The sequence below is a fragment of the Atractosteus spatula genome, chromosome 2 (genome assembly GCF_055471065.1).
Source record: "Atractosteus spatula isolate fAtrSpa1 chromosome 2, fAtrSpa1.hap1, whole genome shotgun sequence".
Taxonomy (NCBI): Eukaryota; Metazoa; Chordata; class Actinopteri; order Semionotiformes; family Lepisosteidae; genus Atractosteus; species Atractosteus spatula.
Genome location: NC_142707.1, coordinates 52681505 through 52695788, shown reverse-complemented (window position 1 = coordinate 52695788; position 14284 = coordinate 52681505).

The following is a 14284-nucleotide window of genomic DNA, read 5'->3' as shown; positions in this document are numbered from 1 at the left end:
ATCTCAATGCTGGTGCACTCTTAAAATATGTTAGTAACATTCAATGATGTCATGTAGAACTACTTGTCCAACTTAATACTAGTACAGCTACAGCTATGTTTGCCAACAGGGAGATATCACTAAAAATTCACTTCATTTGGCGAGGTTTGGTTTTCATGTCCTGGGCCCTGTTTCAATCACCTGTTGCTAAGCTACTCAAGAAAAATATTGTCTCAGTCTCGGTTTTATAAATACATTTAATTAGTTGTCATTTGAGGAAAAATTATGGTTACAAGTTAAAAGAGTTATAATAAATTGCCATGGAATTCTTCGAGTATGAGAACTAAGATACTTTAAATTGCACTGCCTAGAAACCTGACTTCAGTCATACTGTATGTACCTTTAAAGGCAAGTTTCAGATATCTATGCTTGTGTTCACTGTAACAGCAATTTTAGACCTTTCAAAAATGTTTACTTGCATGTATTAACTTTCTCTATATATGAACCAAAACCCTTCTGAAGGTGTAATGTGTGACATTGGTCACTGATGTGATTTAGTATTTTCCTGTTTTTGGACAGATTCCCAAAAGGATTGGTTAAAAACTATTGGAATTTAATTATGTATCTATTACTGTACAAACATCATTATCTATAATAAATCTTGTTATGACTCTGACATTGTTTAAATAACTGTAGCAATTAGTCCAACAGAGTAATGTTGGTGGAGATCAGCCATTTTTCAACATCATTGAAAATGTATTGCATGTTGAATTTGTTCAATGATAGCTCCATCGGCAATATGGTTTGTACCACGTTATAAATTGTGCATTGTACAAGGATTGGGATCTCAATGTGTGCTATGTATAAATATTATATTAACAAATGTTAATTAGATTAGAATACAATTAGATAAACTAAGTTTTGAATAGATGTTAATGAAGATAAGTATATAGTGTATATAATGTGGTCGGAAAGTATATGTACAGTATATATACAGTCCTTAAGCTTAATTCTTAAAAACACAATGGATTATATTGGTTTCAGTACTTACCTACTGCATGATTACTGGCTCTCAGTATATATGTATTGTATAGTAGTTAAAGTAGGTAGCTGCGTCAGCATGCGTAGGCTGCAAAGGAACAAGTTAAGATTTATTCCATGCTGAAAAGAGAAAAAAAGAAACACAACATTTCGGCTTTGGAGCCTTCTTCAGGTGAGAAGATTCAGGCCTTCTTCACACCTGAAGAAGGCTCCACAGCCAAAACATTGTGTTTCTTTTCTTCTCTTTTCAGCATGGAATAAATCTTTACTTGTTCTATTAACTTGTCCTTAGATCAATCAGCTACTAACTACCAAACAAGCTAGATGTAACCAATGGCCTCCTCTGAATTGTAACCTTTCTAATTTTTTATGTTTCATTTTGATGTGTGCATTTCAGTTTGATCAAAATCATCATTTTTTGACATAACCAAACTATTACACATTATGTAAACAACCCTAAAGTCATAATTTTCAAAAGACTAATTTTATGGCCATTAAAACTGTTTATGTCAAAGTGCTACATGTGTGTTAGAAATTATGATGAAAGTTATGCTGTTATCCTGCAGTCCACAAAATAGTTTATTGTTCAGAACATTTAGCATTCTCCAGAGATTATAGTACTGAATAATGATGGGAAATTACTTCTGTTTTTCTGTTTTAATGTGGTTGTCAACAATATTATTCAAAAAGCAGTTGCCAAACCAAGAAGTAACATTATAATTTTGGTTTTGTGAAAGCTGGTGTTTTTCCCATTCCCCTTTGATAACAAAACTGCTTTGAAAGGCCTTTTTAGTCTTTTCTGTGTTGTGAATGAACACACTGTAGTCTTTTGAAAGTAAATTTGCCATTAAAAATTTCTGAAGAATGCCACAATTAAAGCACAAATCACTCTGCCTTAACAGCCAAGTCATTAAAGATAAAATAAACCATTAGTTTCTCAAGCTTGGAAAACATCCTTGTAAATAAGTGATGTCATTTCCGAGTGGCTGTATCAGCTTAATGTTTAAGTGACAGGGCCATCCTAAGAACTTGCACCAGAACTATATCTGTTTCTCATTACTCTGACTTGTGCAAAAAATGGTTTTTGGTTTCTTGTGAGTGTTAATGTAAATCTGTGAATGGCAAAAAAAGACAGAACCAGTTACACAAAGGTGTCATTACTGAACCATTTCATTCATTTCATCTGTCATGAAATATAAAACCAGTTTTGCATTGAAAAAATAGCTCATGAAACAATGTTAAATAGACACGGGTTTGGAAATCAGTCAAACAGATCTTTTAATTGGGTACTGACTTTAATATGTATTGTCCTTTGATTTGGAGAATACATATTTTTGGTTTGTGGTCTACATCTTCCTGTACAAACAAACAAGAGAAAGAAAGTACAAAAGATAAAATGGATAAGAACCTGCATTTAGATTGTTTCTGAATGTTTATAGTCTCTTGTTTCTGGGCTTCACAAATTTACAAACATTTTGAAGGTTATTTCATATAGAGATTGTTTAGTAGAACTGAATCTCTTCCTTTAGAAACAGAGAGGATTTTGACAAGACTTTCTTCAAAATCTTATAAAAAGAGGCTGCCAAACTGAGTTCAGACACACATTTAAGTGATGCCAGTGTAGAAACTGAATGAGATGCTTTTTAAAGTACCTTACAAATCTACAAGATTATGGCCCTTAAAAAATCAATTGAAAGAAAAAAGCCCAGAAATAAGATTCAAAGTTGTCAGATTAAGGAAACAAAGCAAGAGTGTTGATGCAAGCTTTTCAAGACCAGAATGCACAAGACTTAGGACAATACCTGCTCCGCTTTCCAGGGAGTGTGAGAATCTTTTTCTGGTCAGATCAGTCACCTTTTGATTCATGGAAGACAATTATCTTTTACTTTGAGGCATAGCCAAAGAAAGTACCTCAAAGGCAAAAACCTCTTTCAGCATTATTAGATGCATGACATCCATGACCTAAATATCATGTAGACACATCATTTTCAATATACAGCTTTGGCTCTTGTAATAGCTGGGAGATAAAAATAGAAAAAATAGACACTATTAAGATAGCACCAAGTGATTCTATATGGAGATTCTTTGGAAGAAACACTAATGTTCTTTGAGTCGAGAACTGTAGGTTAAGAAGATTGCTCAGAGGCATTCTCCATCACTGTGGGGTATGGCAACACTTCTGCCCAGGACAAGATGCAGCTAGAGAGTAATGTATCTTACCTCCAAAATTGTAGGACTGTGTAGGACTGTGGACTCACTCTGCCTCTGTAGACTGAAATACAAAGCTCTTAAGATTCTTGCTGACCCTTCCCACCTTGCCCACCCGTTGTTTATATCCCTCCTCTCTGGTAGCGGCTTAGTTCCATCAAGACGAGGATTTCTAGGTTCTGTGACACAGCACCTACCCAGAGGCTGTGAGAGCAGCTCAGCAATTTATTTTTTACATTTTTGTGCAACTCATTCTATCAGGTTTCACTGTTATTTATTTTATCACAGGTGTGTGTTTAGGATGGTACAGTATGTGACAATGTGTTGGGTGGATGCTGTCTATGGGCCTTATATCGTATATTTGTATTGTACTGTACTTCTTTTAATTGTATGAGGTCACCAAACTAAATTCCATGCAACTTGTTGTTAGGAAAATAAGCATTGAAGTTGAACCTGGGGGTAATCCCTGCAATGGACCCGAATCACACACGTGGGGGAATTACATGGTCTTTAGTCTGTTAAATGCAGCATATCAGAACAGGTTTGATGGGCCACTGAGGCTTTGGATCCTTTTTACCTCTATGAAGAGAAAACATTGGAGAATACATCTCTCTTTATGTATTTCATTCACTTTCCAAAACTATGCTAGTCTTTATTAATAGGTCTGGCAAAAAGGAACAGATTTACTCATCTACTACACCTTATGTCTTATACATCGGATATCTTCATTGCATTTGGTGGTTTTTTTTTCCAGACTCCATTTAGTAATGTGCGCGTCCTTTCCACATTGCTATTTTGCCATAAATGGAAGGATTGAAATCAAGTCAATTCTAAAATTCAGCTGACACTCCACACATCAAAACCCCTTTAATAAAGTGGAGGAAGTTCATGCAGTTCAGTAGAAAAGTTCATGTTTCATTTAGGTTGTTACTGGTATCCCAGTCCTACTAACTCAAACTTGAAAGAACTACTTGTCTGTTTCAGTTTGAATGATATGCCGTAGTTATATTTACAGTATTGCAGAGGAAATCACAGTTTTATGTCTGGCATATAAACTGAAGTAAAATTTATTTTTACATCTGCTGTGGCTTGGACTATTTATTTAAAAAAAGAGCAAGTGTTCTTTCTGGTATCAGTCAGCGAGCTTTGGAATGGCCATTTATTTTTTGCCCTAGCTTAAATGTAACTTAGACAAACTGATCCTCTGAGATAAATGTAAACCTCTGTTTCAGCAGCACAGATTTACAGACCTACTAAGAGCTGCCGAAATACAAGTCATTCAACTGGTGGTGTGATATGTAAGTGATATGTTTATTACACTTGAAAGGTAAGATTGGGAGCCATGAGGTATCAAGCATACTGTATGCACTACTGAAATGTTTAAGGCAGTTTAATTAGCTTGTGGATTTTAATAAATCTGGTAAAGAATTCACCTCATGTTGGCAATAACATTAAATTGATTTAAATTGTGAAGTAAAATGGAATATTATTAAGGCACACAGGTACAAACGTGCAGACAGTATTATTTGGACAAAGACAATGTTTAATTAGCTACCGTAATTGAGATACTGTAACACATTCTGAAAATAAGTCCAACACATTCTGAAAATTGACACACTTTTAAAGCCGAGCTCCCTTATGTCTGAAGCATTTTGATTGTGTTTGAGTTGTAAGATCTCACTGAACATGCAAAAGGTGCATAAAATATCCATCTTGAAATAGATGTAGAATCTGTGAAGATTCAATGAAACATGTGAAGGTAAATTCCAAAATGAAAAGTAGAGAGAGAGAAGAAACACAGTGTTTTGACTTTTGATCTCAAAGTGTGACGAATACAGTACACCAGAAATTATTAATGGCAAATGTTCTTTCTAAAGACTGTAGCCACATTGTAATATATTAGTTAGGAAAACAGAAAAGACCAGAAAGGGCTTTTGCAACACTTTTTGTATCAAAATGAATTCTCCAGGCACCTGATGAAGGTTCATCATTTAAAATGTTGTTTCTCATCTTCTTATTTTCCAGCTAAAATTAACCACAAAAGACTTTACAAAGTTTTCAAACCATTGAGCTCACCAAATAAAATCACTTGAGAAGCTTTTGAGATTTGCATTTGACAGGCTGCGAGACTTTGCTACAGCCACTTTGAGTTCTTATTCTTGCTGTGTTATTTGTTTAGTCAAAATGTAAAGTGCATACTCAGTTGGGTTTTAATCTGAAAGTTGACTGAGCCTGTTTAAGGTTTTTCATTTTTTTCTTCTGGTGAACTCCTTGGTTCCATTGGCAGTATTCTCCATTGTTTTGGGTCATTATCATGCTGCTTGGTGAAGCACCACCAAATAAGTTAAAAGGCATTTTCTGCTTCACAAGCAGACAAGATGTTTCTGTAATGTTCAAATTCATTCTGCTGTTGCTATTATTACTTACATAGTCAATAACGATGAGTGAGCCAGTTGCTCAGATCTCATGAATATTTGTGCATGCCTAGGCCATGACATTACCTCCAGAGCACTTCAGAATTTTTTTCTGATGTATAAAGATGAGCCAGAAGACTTTTGGAATATAGTTTTGGACAGAGGACACTAAACTATACCTTTACCAAGTGATGCAAAGTGTGTAAAAAAGGAACTCTGGATGCTTCAGAAACAAAGAGCTTACTCCAGGTGCCAAGCTAGCTCTGGACCTGACTCACTCATCACTATGCATCTATTAATTTTTAGTAAACATCTTAGCTTTAGAGGATCATTTTAGAGGGTCACTGTGAATTGAAACCCAACTTGGCAGCACAGGACACTCAGCGGACACTGTATAGCCAGCAGCTACTTTATATTACCCTGCAATTTGATGAGACAGGTCCTGACATACCAGGGATAAAAATCCAAAGGTTTTTCTGGAAAAGAGTAGAGATGTTAACCCCAGTGTCCTGCCCAAATTTCCCTCTGGTCTTTAACAATCGATGCCTCCTAATAATCCCCATCTATGAATTGGCGTCATCACTGTTCTCCTCCCCACTGATGGCTGATGTGTGTTGAGCATACTGGTGCACTATGGCTGCCGTTGCATCATCCAAGGCTTGCCACAGTACCAATTGGTGGTGGAGGGGAGTCCCCATCACCTGTAAAGTGCTGTGAGTTGAATGTCCAGACAAGCACTGTATAAGTGTAAAGACAAGTATTAGTACTCATTCTGGAACTATGCACAGAACAGGACACCAGTCATTTGTAAGGCATGCGCACATGCACACATTCACTCACACACATATAAAGGGGTAATTTAGACACACCAATTAACATCAGATTTTTGGGAGATGGGAGGAAACACAAGTGGGCTGAGGGAGATCATTGAAACATCTGCAATATTCATGATCTCTTAATTTTATAAAGATTTGCTTACATGAGGTGCTTATCCCTACATACTAATTCACGTATTAATAAAGTATGGTTCAGGGTCAAATCAAGCATCAAATCATTCCATTCTTTTTATTCATTCAAATCATTTGGACATTCCAATGGCCTAAAGCAAATAACAGAATTTAATACTTGAAGGGTTTGCATTGAGTAACAAAAAAGAAGCTGTTTCCAAATACAAAGCTGCATTTTCTTATCTATGGCTGTGGTTTGTTGACATGAAACATCCTTTGATTTAAAAGCAAATAGAAAAGTATGTTGGTACCCATTTTCTCAATAACAGACACTGTGAAACCTATACACCACTTGCAAATCTTAAAAAAAGTACAGTCTTTCATCACTCAGCTACAACTTCCTTGATGTGTTTTCGAACAGACATTTGGTATTTGTTTAAAAAATAAATCAAGGAAACAAATTCAGTTCATTTACTGGTCCTTTCTCTTTGTGGAAGTCCTTTCTCTTCATGGCAGGAATATGCATTGCTACATGAAGGAAACATATACAGAACACAGAGTTCTCACAATAACTAACCGCACCTGCCATATGTAAGCAAACTATAAAGACACTGACTGTGTCCTTGATGTTCTGCCAAAAGTTACAATGGCCTGTGGAAGACTCCAGGGAGATTTATACATCCCACACATTCTTAGCTGCTCCAGATTTGCTGGGAGACCACAATTAAGAAGATGATCACTGTCAAGATGCAAATAAATTGACAAGAGATTTCAGGGTTTACCATCTCCCACTATCCCTTGTGAGTACTTGCATTCAAAGTCATAACTTCCATCATCTCTAAGCATATCCTTTGAACAGTGCTGTTGCATTGCTTTGAGCAATGACCATGGTGGCTTGTGAAGACAAAGATAAGAAAATAAAACCAGGCTGATAAAAGAAATAATAGGATGTAAAGGCAATGGTGCTTACAATTTAAACTTATTTCCACTATGACTACTATACATAAGATATAGAGAGAGACTGACAAAAGAAAGTTTTTGTGTTATGCACACATTTTAAATGATTAAAAAAGTAATTTTATATGGAAACAATCGAATGTATATATGTCTTTGACTTAAAAAAAACACTTGTTAATACAGTATATCCATAAAGTATATCCTGTATGTATATGTTTCTACAACAAATATATTAGCATATTCAATATACTGGACTTACAAGTGATTTTTTTAAGACAAAGCAAATAAATCATTTTCCATCACAACGTAATAGAAAGCAGATTTCCCAGTGTGGTTTTCTGGCAAATGTCAATGTGCAGGCAAGAGCCTGGTGTGAATTTTATATGAGGCAGATATGCTGGGTTGACCTTAGGCCAGTGAGGTTAGGCCAGGGTTTTGCTAGCTGCTTTTATTTGGTTACTTCAGGCTTTGGTTGACAGTGCTTCATCATTCCACGTTGCACCACAACAGAGGCTTCTTTGAGAGTTATGTTTATATGTGTCTGTCAAAAAAGTGTTTGCTGAGTCAACCTTAATCTTAACCTTAACATATTTCTAGGTTATATATCGAGTTGTACATTTTAAAAGACTTGAAGTTTCTTTTCTTACATTATCTTTCCTCTCAATTTATGTATGTAATCTAGAAGATTAAATATTTTGATTTATTAAATATCCCTCTGTCCATGTTCATTCTACTTGTCCCAGTGAGCCATTTATTAAATATAAAAATGAGAGTAAACACTGGGGAGTGTATACTAACATGTATATAGGATATACATATATTATATATATTATATTGTTATACTAACACTGAAGTTTAATGAATACCTGGGACAGAAAGTCACTCAAAGTTGTTATAAGGCATGTGTGAAAATTATGACAGTTTTACAGCCAGATACATTGTTATAAATTGATTTGACATATGCTTTTATCCAGGTACTGACATTTATACAGCTGGGCATTTACAGTACTTAAAGTAATCATAGTGAAAAATCTCACTAAAGGGTAGTGCCCAACCTGGGATCTCAGCCATAACCCCTCCTCCACACTGCAGCCCATAAATACTTTATTTATTTACCCATATTAGATTGTGGAAATGGGTTGTTCTGAATTTCTGATTATTCCAAATGTTTCCTTTTAAAAAACACAAAACTTAGATTTTTGTATTCCTATAGATGGTGCTATGACATATAAGACTAAAATCTAAGTGTTTTCTTACTTGTATGATGGTTTAAGTCTCCATTCTGTATTTCTGTGTTTATGACTTTTTCTCAGCATGAGTTACAGTGGAATACAGGTCAACTTGGAAACTGCAGCATTTAATTTCATAGACAAGTTCATTGCATTGTAATAAATATACAATCTGTTGTACTATTATGATGTGCAAGAGAAATCAAATGGAATTTAATGCAGTCTTTCTCCTAATGTGTTTAACAATTAATTAACAATGAATTGACAATTGTTAAACTCCATTTGCAATTCCAATATAAATACAGCTTAATTTTATTTGCATGTATGAAATTGCAATTGTATGAAAAGAACACCAAGAAAACTGTGACAACAAACTCTGTAAATGGAAAAGAAGCCTGGTGTGTCCATTTAAATATTTTAGATCAATTTAGCTTTGTCTGCCCCTTTACTCTTTTACTGAATAAACACTTTGGAAAAATGATATGAATTGCATCAGCAAGTAATATTAAGTGATATATCTTAATGTTTATCCATTTTGAGAGCACAATAGGTGGAAACAAGTTGGGGTTTCGTGTCAGATTCACATTCCCCAGAAAGCTATGGGTATTGACTTCTTGTCCTTAGTCACATGACCAATTAAAGGAACACATTTGGTTAGGTGACAGTAAAAAAATGGGAAGCACAGTTTTCCTGTGGCTTTAGCAGAGTCTCTGATCTGTGCTGTACAAGAAGGGGAAAGGAGTAATGAAGCAACCGACAAGCCTGTGGACATAATGAATGTGAGTTTTATTCTTGGTAAAGAGCTTTTTAGAATTGAATGCTTTCTGATTCTTGATGCCAGTAAGCAGCTTAGCTACCTAACTATCTGTTTATAGAAGGGATTTAAAAAAGACTACTTAAAGTACTACTACCAACAGCTCAAAGGAAAACAAGGGATTTGTTTATTGAGTTTAATGCACTATGAATAAAAGAGCACTTTATCACCTTAAGGCTGCAGTGTGTCTATTTCCTCAAGGTCCACTTTTAAGAGTTCATTGTAACAGTATCCCTCCTTCACCATCCACTTATTCCTGATCCCATTCAGAGCCTATCCAAGAAGAGGATGGTACAATATGGGTTTGCACACTAAAGAGAATGCCAGTCTAATGTAGAGCACATGCACACAGGGACAATCCAGAGATACTGGAACACCAGAAAAAAACCTATGCATGCAATACAGTATATAAAAACTTTCCATTAAATAGATATCTCTCTTCATTTGAGTGAGTGTTGGAAGAGTTTTATCAATGGACTATGACTAACATCTCTTGTTTCCTCAAGTGTAATTGGTAGAATGTGATATCTGTGGAGTTGTTTTAAATGACTCTTGTACCTGTAACATACAGTGTTTCTGTCTCTTCTGTGTTAGTACTGTATCTATAAAAGATACCATTTTATTCCTCAGATGCATATTGATTATTTTTTGGTAAATTTGTGAGTGAAATATTCACATAATACATCGGATATTTCCCTTTAACACTCTAAAAAGTTTCCTATTTTTATCTGAGATATCTTTATTTCATCTGAGATAAGTGTTGAAAATACTGTTCCTTGAAAAAGAATGAAATTGTACTGCACACCTTGGATTTGGCCTCTTTATGTACAGTTTCACAATATATATTGAAACATATTATATTATGATGATTGCTGCCTAATGATTCTCTCACCTTGGTCTCCCTCCTTCTTAATAGTTTGAAAGGTATATTTACACAGAGGGGTGTGCCACAGCTGCAATAGCCAGCAGCCATGCCTCAGCTGTGCTGTGATCTCCATGGAGACTGCTTATGATTATGAGGACATTTACTGTAAATCATGCTCAGGCTCTCTCAGAGATCCAGCATTGACATTCACATTACTGCACTCCTGAGCCACCTTCTGGCATCCTAGTGGAGCCCTCCTTACTCCTGGTTTTCTGTTTTCTTGGACTCTGCCTGGGAGATCTGCTCATGGCTTTGCTATCCAGTGTTTCTCCAGGCTTTTCAGTGTGGATTGGAGATCAGGACCCCACTGTGGACACAGACAGTGGACACTAGATGGTCTGGTTTAACCCTTGTCCATACTGACAGCACATGATGGCCTTGACAGGAAACCCCCGAGGAGCCCTGTTCAGCCCAGTGTAGAGACTCCTTGTGACTGGGAGTATCCTGCCTGGTTCCAGTGCCAGACCCCTCAATCCTGCACCACGGTCCGTAGTGAAGCACAGCTCCAGACCTTGGTGACTCCTGCTGTCCTGCACTTGCTTCCCCTGCATTCTTTCCCTGCCTTCCAGTCCCTCAAGTTGCCGTTCAAACCTGTCCTTCACCTTCACTTGAGGTGGTCCCTGCTCCTGTGAATTCCCTGTAGAGTCTCTCTTCAGGCAGGCTATGTGCCAGCCTGTCTTGTGCTCGAGGTGCAGTGGGCCGGCCACTTCTACTGCGCTGTGACACCCCAGCTCTTGGGTTCGTTACATCATACATTATTCTGTAGGGGGCAGCATATGGTCATAACATCTATATTATAAAAATATTGCGGGACTCTATGAGATATTTTGATGGACTGAGAATGGAAATTGGTCTTAATTATGCATACCATCTTGGTTTCTATCTGCTGACATCATTGATGGTTGTTCCCAATTCATGTGAGGAAAATTAAAATGCTCCGTTAAAATGACTTCTTCCTCTACACACGACCCTCATATTCAAGACTGCAGTATAATTAGATTGCAATATCATTTTATGGTTTGCAGCATGATCTTCACACTTTATTTTTATAAGTCTGAATCTAAAGGTCATCCAAATTCATTTAGTTCCTATGCCTGAATGCTCTTTTTTGATGTATAATGCTACTCCTCCAGCTCTTCCATCTTTCCTGTCTTCTTGTAACACTGTATCCATTAATGTTGGAACAACCTGGAACCAGCTGCCTTTCGTCAGCATCTCCATTTTTGCTCAGAGTGTTAGGGGTGCATGCTTCAATTAAAATGGTATTGACTGATTCTTCGATCTCAAGGTACTGTTTCAGTTTTTGTAGATCCATCTCTGTTAATTTTATTGGAGGAGGAATTGCATTTTTGGCAGTTTTCACTGATGACTTCTGGCTGTTGGGATTCCTTCAGGATGCGCCAAATGGAAACTGCAAATATACAGGCTTGAAGTCAGTTTTTAAGGTGCAGGTTTTATAAGTGTTTTATACATAAAATTAATAATGCCTGATTCCAACGAATCCAGAAGTCAACTTTTTAATTACAGAGCTGAGAAATGACTGCTTAATTACAGTAAGCTTGTCTGTCTATAAACAACATCTTATCAGCTCTGTAATGCATACTTAAGAGATATTAATGGATAACTGACTTGTACTGTACATGCTGTAAATGGCCCATTACAACTTAAATTGGGTATAAAGTGAATCAATAACAATGATAACTAAATGGTAAACAAATTATTTTCTCTAAATTTCTTCCCTGAGCTGTCCTAGAGTTTGTCCTTCTTGGTATTTTATTGGTACCAATTCCTACCGTTTGGTTTGTAGGACCATTCTGAGTAGAGTTCCCTTCTCAAAGATGCAGCATTATTTCCATATGGGATGTAAACCCACAGTGCTCTTGCTGAAGATCCCCGAGCTCTGACCACTGCTGTCCGGTCTACAGGGCCTTTGTTTTAATGCCCTTTCATTACTTTGTTTCAGGTATTGCTTATTACAGTGACACTGTGCCATAGGAAGAGACATTTCACAGATGTAATGTACTGTAGGTAGCACTGACTACCTGGTCATTTAAGATCCTCTTTCTGTGTTCATAAGAGCAGCAGTGTCAGCCCTGCTGGTGTCTGGGCTAAATTCCAGCTTGGACCTGAACAATCTGACCTCCGGAAAGCTCCCTACACTCAATAGGTGAAACAGTGTTTCACTTCTCCACACGATCTGCAGCACAGTGGGGCTTCTGGTACAGAGCACTCTCCCTGTGGGAGCCACACCTTAAGTGGTAGATGAAGTTCATAATGCCCCACATGTACTGTAAAAAACATTTGGGATAAAAGTAATCATATAAATGCAAGTTATTCCTATTCCATTAATTTGTTTTCATTAACTTTGAAATCCATTGCAGGTTCACAGTGTGCCACAGCTTAATCCTGGCATGGATGGATAATAATAATGTAATAATTATAATTATAATTAATTATAATTAATAATTATAATTTATTGATAAACACTGCTTTCTGACATTCAGGATTGTATATACATTTTTCAAGGAAGGTACAATATGCTGATAATTGTTTCAAGAAGGTACAGGCATGTAATGGAAAATGAGTTTAGAGGAGCAAAAGTCATAGGATAGGCTGCTAGCTTCCTTTGAATCAGGGTTTTTATTTCCATTTATTTTTTCCTTTAATTTTCTTTCTTTTTCTTTTCAGATTTTGGGAGACCTTTGATGGCCCTGCTAAGTTTAAATTTCAAAGGCTAGCAAAATTAAGTTCGGAATTTTAAAATGTTAAAAAAGGCCACAAAGTGAAATTCTTAGAAACAACATCTAATTTAGGAGTGGGCTAGGTTTCTTATTAATACATCTGGGAACAAATCCTACAAACACAGCAGGACATTGAACTGCAAGAGGCCTCCTGGTACTGTGGAAAGCTAAAGTGCTGGCTGGAATCTTGGGTTTTTGCATTGAGCATTTAAAATTAAATTAAAGATAATTTGGAAAACAATAATGAAAAACACACAGAGCTAAAGCAGACTGTTCAATGAAACACAATTTTGTGTACTTAAAAGGAAAATGAAATGGAGACAGTAAATGCTGTGGTTGATACAGAAATAATTTAAATATTGTTTTAAAGAAACATATTGCAAAACCTTTTGTTTAACTTATTAAGACACATGGCCCCTTTGAACTCACATGCATTAATACTATGTCAAAGTAAAGCATTCTTGACCAAAATATGACCCCACTCGACACTGCTTTGTGTTAACTGAACTTGGCTAAGTGAACCTTATTTCAATGGGGTCTATTCTCAGGTATTATTTTAGCAATTCTTGCAAGAATTATAAGAAATGATAATTGTGCTCAGACAAATCTGAACAGAGATTTTCCATTTTTTAAGCACACAATGTTGGTTTTACTTTCCGCAATACTATATTTAATTTTCTTAAAAAGGAGCCTGTGAATTCAATTAAATAAACACCACATTCACAAACCGATGAAATAATAAGAGCAATACTTCAGACAAAGCTGCCTTGCAGGCCTTGTAAAATGCATATTATGCTCATCTAAATTTCATACAGTTTAGCATTAATTCCAATAAAAAAATTAAAAAGGATATGAAAACAAATTATGTATACAATTGTATTACAGTAGTGTGCTGTAATACACTAAATTGTTCATCTCATTTTCAGAGACAAAATGTTTAGTACATATGCAGGAAAAGTCTTGCTTTTTTCAAATGTGTACAGAAAAAAAATCAGATGCTCAATCCTACAATAAAGATAAACATTAGAA